The sequence below is a fragment of the Cyphomyrmex costatus genome, unplaced genomic scaffold, assembly GCF_001594065.2.
Source record: "Cyphomyrmex costatus isolate MS0001 unplaced genomic scaffold, Ccosl1.0 scaffold10, whole genome shotgun sequence".
NCBI classification, from domain to species: domain Eukaryota; kingdom Metazoa; phylum Arthropoda; class Insecta; order Hymenoptera; family Formicidae; genus Cyphomyrmex; species Cyphomyrmex costatus.
In genome coordinates, this window is record NW_017274954.1 from 1,681,905 (window position 1) to 1,688,586 (window position 6,682).

The window sequence follows — 6,682 nt, forward strand, 5'->3', positions numbered from 1 at the left end:
TGAAATATCTTTTCATCTCCTGACTGATAAGATGAGATTTATGTGTACTCAATAAAAAATTTTAGAGCGCATAGCGTCTTAATATGACTCAAACCTGATTAATTATAAATAGTGATAGTAAAAAAAGATCGATAAATTCAAAGTCTCGAATAAATATTCCTAACTATTTATTTATTTTACATTCAAATAAAAACTAGATGGTAGAGATTAAGAGCTGAGAGATTCGATATATCACTATCTAAGCATTAAAGCTCCTTAATTACATTCAATAAATTTATTTGAAATGTTAAGGTATATATGTTTGAGCAAATGTGATGTATTTTACAAATTGCATGAATTAACACTGATCGATTTTGGTAGTCTACATGCACACGAACGATTAAAGGTTTTACATTTTTTCTTTTTTTTATAGCAAATAAAATTCGTTTAGATCGCTTGCTGCTTTGCCGAGATTGCCGGGCATTGAACTATTCTACAACGACCAAATCAATTACGTAAATGGATGTAAAATTGATACAGCCAACATTAATTCCGGCGCAACCCGTCGCTGTACCGTCATTTTGCTGAAATATCCCGTTAGAACGGCTACTTCGTAACGTGATTCGTGCACGCAATTTTACGCTTTTTTCAGCTTTTTTCTTCACTGTTGGCGTTTCCGTCAGTTCCACATATTTTTCTAACTGACAATGCGGTGCTCTTTTTGGGGGAGTTACCATTTTTCTTTGTGGGAAACGCATGATCGATGCGGCGGACACTTTCGCAACTTTCTGTGCGTAACCATAAATCAATGTCGTTTGTCAATATAACGTGTCTACATGTTATCAAATAAGACAGAAAAAAATTGTAGTATTAAGTATTACAGAAACAGTAAGAAAACATAAACGCTTTCAAGGCGAATAAACATGTATATATAATATTCTATGTATATATAATATTGTATATACATATATTAAAAATATGTATGTACATCTGTATAATAATATATAATATATAAACATTTTTTTTTATAGAGCTTGTTTTTCCTATTTAAAGTTATGGAAACGACAAATATCTGCTTATTCTTTGATAATAGAAATTTAAAGATGCCAATAAAAATATTTTGCTGAGAAATTGTATAACACAAACCATTGTTCGTCTTTGAATATGGTAGTAATCATAACATAGTACTGATGTCAGTATTTTACATAAACATATTTCAAACTATCACATTGAATTGAGTTTTCTTGTCAGACAGCCAAATAAAGATATCTGATTGTGCAGGAAAAATATTCTCTCACAAAGCGGTAAAGTCGTTAAGAAGTAAATAAACAACTATCTGTGCAGACCGAAAATGTAATAAAAGTTTTTGATATACGTTTATTCTTTGAAAAGTTATCCAAGCAACTGTAAACTGTATTTAAACTTAGACAACAAAAATAGGGAGTTTTTCGATCTACGAGCAGCAAAAATAGGAAGTTCATCGATCTATCGATAAGTTCATTATGTTCACACTATTCTATTATATACGTAAGTACAATCGCTTGCTCAACTAGAAAGTTATCGGCAAATTCGAATGATTAATCGACCAATATATAATCTTCGTTCTGGTAATTTATTATTTCTGAAAGATACCGGAGAAGAAAATAAAAGAAATAGATCGAACCTCTGTTTTTATCGTATAATAATAGACATGCATTTGTATCTGAATTGATGGCACCAAAGTCATAATGCTAGTAATCTAGCCGTCTAGTAATATTGTAGTTTCTGAATTTCATTTGATTTCTGACAAAAATGAATTTCTGATTGAAAGTTTCCTTTCCGTAGTAACCAAAGCGAAGAGTCATTAAGACGCTAACAATTAGAATTACAATCAAGTCGAGCTTGCGAGAGAGAGAGACATCTCAAAAACTTTCATATCATTTATCACTTACTTAATGTACATATAAAGTAATTTAGAATTATTATTCATTTCTTTTAATACTTTTATTAAATGCAAACGATACTTTGGTTTTTTCTTTTGATATTTATTCATTTGAATGGTTTTTCTGACATGTTAGAAAAATTTTCCTTAATGTAATTTCTCCAAAAAAGATGAAGATGTGGCACGATCAACAGAATTGTTCATATTTGGGTGCGATCAAATATCGAATTTTATAAATTATATACTAGATGCCAAATATGCATTGATTTTGCTTTCATTGATCGACACGATATGATATTAAATTATGATAACACAGAAATATAGACAGAATCGCTTTCTTATCTCTCAACAAGAATACAGTTACAGCATTGATGAAAAATAAAGCTTTTTGCAGACAATGATTAATATTACAAGAGTTTTCTAGATTTTTGATATTTTACAAATTAGCTTTAAACCTGTATTTGATTATCTGTGGTTAAAAATACCGAGACACTACCGAGACACTGTCTCCAGATACACAATATACCTTATCTCGCCATTTTATCTTAATATGTATATGCATTACGTAAAACTTTAGGAAATTATGTAAAAATTTAAAAAATTTTAAAATCATTAATTTTTATTAAGGAAGTAAGGAACTTTTTTGTTTGAAGTTTCTCGAGCACGATAAAAATTGCTGATAAAAATTGAATGATGAAGAAGTTTGAAAGTTTGAGTTAATATAATATAATGCTACAATGACTTTCTTGTTTACGCTTTCGTTCAAGTTAATGGTGATTGAGTTTAAATACAAGAGGAAAGATAAAACTATTTAATATAAATAAAATTTAGGAAAAGAGATAAAAGAGGAGGAAGGGCGAGAGAGACTATAATAGTACCAGCAGGATAAACTTTCTTCGCTTCATCGCTAGCCGTAGAAAAGTTAAAAGTTGTCACATCTGTTCTCATCCATTGGGAATCTGCTAAACAAACTTACGGTAATATCGCAAAACATACCAAGTAGAAAATGCAGCAACGGAGAGATGCACGATGAAATGTTCGCGATAAAGAACTTAGCGAGAAAAAGATTTTTCCGTCTTTCAAGAAGAACGCGCGACAGAGACCGTAACGACGCCCGAGGTCGTCGTAGATTGGTGTGAGTACTGATACAGATATCTTACTCTTCTCACTCGTTTCTTTTTTGTATGAAAGTGTCTCATAACTGAGAATTAGATTTATTAAAAGTTTAAGTTATCTTAATACATAATATATGTACAAATATATATGCGCGCGCTGGTTTTGAAACATAATTTTTGTAAAAATACAATGTTTATTTATAAAAAAAATGTAATTATATTTAACATTATAATTGGAACAAATTAATACGATATACATATAATGTAACTATAAAATGGAACAATGCACAATAATTTATTACCTAAATAAAAAAATTGTTTAAATTTTACACATTTAAAAATTTATCTAAAAAAAGTGTAAGCTATAAGTATTTGATGTGTAAACTTTCATATAATTACTAATATTTTTTTACTTGTTTGATGCAAAAGTAATATTATAGAAGTTGAAGTGTCAATAGTTGAAAAAAATTATTGTTGATTTATTAATTTATAATACAGTTAAATTTCTGCTCTATCTCTCATTTCATACTTTTTATATCTTTCTTTATTTTTCTTTATAAGTTTAAGGATGTACGTATTATTATACAAGGTATTATTAAAAATATAAAAGTTTCGTAGATCGCGCGCGTATTACTCGTATTATTATGTTTGAATGTCTGTGTAAAATTTAAACAATTTTTTTATTGGTTTAAAATTTATTTATTTATTTGTTTTAAGTGAAATCACAGTAGTGTCTTTATACACAAATTTGATGAGGAATTAGTACCACAAATAACACTAAATTTTTTACATGTACTAATAAAGAACTAATAATTTATGCAAAAGTTCATTTGGATGTGACTTACTCATTTAAAAGTTATTTATCTAAAACCGAAGCAAAGTATGATAATTGCGCTGCACAGTTATTAAAAGCCAGTATTATTAAAAGCCAAATAATTTATTGTTTTGCTTTTTGCAGTTGGTTTTAGAGCTTATATACGACAAAATTTTTTTACTAATATTAGCTGATATTGCCTTTTTTGCTGATATTGGTTTTTTGCTGATGCTTTTAACTGATATTGTACAACCAAAATGTTCTTAACGCATCACTTACAATTTACATGAAATCTCTTTACGATGTTAAAGTACCCTGAGTGACAAACAGATTAATTTGCAAGTGCGGAAGCAACTGATTTATGCAATGACCACATTCCGGCTTTTCGAATCGTCCGAGTAAACAAATATTTCCCGCACACCATGTACACGTGTGGTTTTGGAAATGAGCTTGGTCATAAATTTCCTTATTTAACGGAAGGAAGTAACAGTGATGTGACGTAGCATGTAAATTGCATCCAAGTCCGATTATGATAAATTTTACCGGCGCGATGGTGTTATTAGAATGTACGTTATCTGTGTTTATGTGAAACGCAAGGCTCCTCTTTTTCTTAATAAAATTTTACAACATTAATTTTATAAACACAGAAACTATTTGCTAATATTTTATCAATTTGCTAATATTTATAATTTTGCATATATTTTATTTTTTTTAATTATACTTTAATATTATATAATTTTCGAGTTTTCTTTTATAATATTTTTAAAAATAATCTATTAAAATATGTGTAGATCGATACTCATCCACCGACTCGATTTGTTCAGAAAAGATTCGCGAACGAGTAGTACTTGCATAAAGGGTGATTTTTGAAATATATTACGGAAATAAAGGTAGAATATCTTTCAATACATTTGCAAACAATTGAATCGTTTTCCGTGATATAAGAACCTAGATCATACGGAAAAAGTATACGGTTTCGAGAAACTGTATATTCTTTTCTTACGATCTCGTTAACTGGTGCTTATGTTTTGTTTTGTAAACGACATTTTTCGTAAACAAATGATTGAGGGCGTTAATCCGTGGCTCAGTGCAAAATCCTATTTCCTGCAATTTCACGAACGATTAATAGAATTTCTCAGCTCGAATTTTTGCGCACATTTCTGAGACGTGTATAAACCATGACCTATATTCCAATTTTAGCTTATCCGTTTTTACAGCATGCTTCTCATTTTAAAATCGAGCTTTTTAAAACTAATGTGTAGAACACGAGTAATGAGGCATTACATTGCTTTCTTATAATTTTTAAAATGAAATTTTTTTAAAGATATACATAAAGTAGCTTGAGATCTCTCGTTCAAAGATCTTATAAACAAGAGCTTGTAGTATGTAAAATTGATTGTATCTTAATACACATGTGTTATCTAATGAAAGCAACATGTACACGTAATGTACATGAGAACGAGAATAGTCATAGGCGACCAATAACCATTGAGTAGAGTGGCCGCAGCTCTTCGTGTAATTGGCTTGCGCGAAGTCTACTTACGCATCCACGAAGTGCCACTGAGAGATTAGAGGCAGTCACCGGAAAGGCTTTTCTAATTCTAAAGTTCCATTTCGCGACGACGCACGGTCCGCTTACTAAGCATCAGTCCACTACTCCATTAACCCACTGCTCTTACAGTTAAGCTATAATACATATTAATGCTGTAGATCGCTTTCCAGAATTCGTCCCAAAGATGTAAAACGAGTGATTTTCGTTATTATATAATTAAAAATGCCAGGAGATCATTAACTAATTATACGAAAGACGGAATATACATCACAAAATTAATACTAATTTATCGCAATAATTTTTAATGTCTATATTAAATTTATATTTTCTAAATGTTTCTTCAAAATTTTATATGTTTTATATTTTCTAAATTTTTCTTCAAAGTTTAAAATTGCAGTCAAAACGTAAATCAGGCTGACATTGGCTCTCTTTGGATTATTAACTTCTGAATACAATAATAGTTACGTTTATATGTGACATGAATATACATTAAAATTTTGAAATGACATCTTTTTAAAGGAAATCGCAAAATTATTTACCTAAATAAATTTCCTATAAAATTATGTATTAAATAATCTTAAAAAAAGCAATTTATCTTTATTGATTTATCTTCTTATTACATTTTACAGCTCTTCTCTAATTACTCTTTTGATTTATAATGTTTGATATCTGATATAATAAACTTAAATAAATTCGATATTAAGTTGTATTACGAGATTATGTACGTGTGAAATAGATATCTTTTTTTTTTTATCACGTTAAGGCTAATTTTATCTTTAACTTTTACATTTATTTTTTTCTTTGATATAACAAATTAATTATAAAAAAGCAAAATAACTTTAAAGACTTATATGCGATATTCAGTTAAAAGAAACAATTTTACGGTGGAATTAAAGCCATTTATCATTCCTACCATCATTTGCCGATTCAAATTGTCGAAGTCGATCGAGCCAAGTCCGCGAATGTAGCAGTAAAATCGAGAATGCTGCTCGCATTTCTCCGATATGATGAACTTCTAATTTATGCAAGTAGCATTAGTCGCCAAAAGACGGCACGAATTATGACAGTGGGTCTACCGACCCTAATCCGCTAAAACTACTGTTGAATAATGACTTGTCTTGTTATATTAATTATGTGCAATACATTTAAATGTTACTACGAGTAAAGAGTTAAAGCTTGAGAAAATTGAAGATTATCTTCAGTACATTATTCACATAATTTTCCCCCAGAGAAATGTGAAAGGGTAAAAAGTAAAAACTTTATTTTCAAAAGTCATGATCGTGTTATTTTTTTCAAATGCG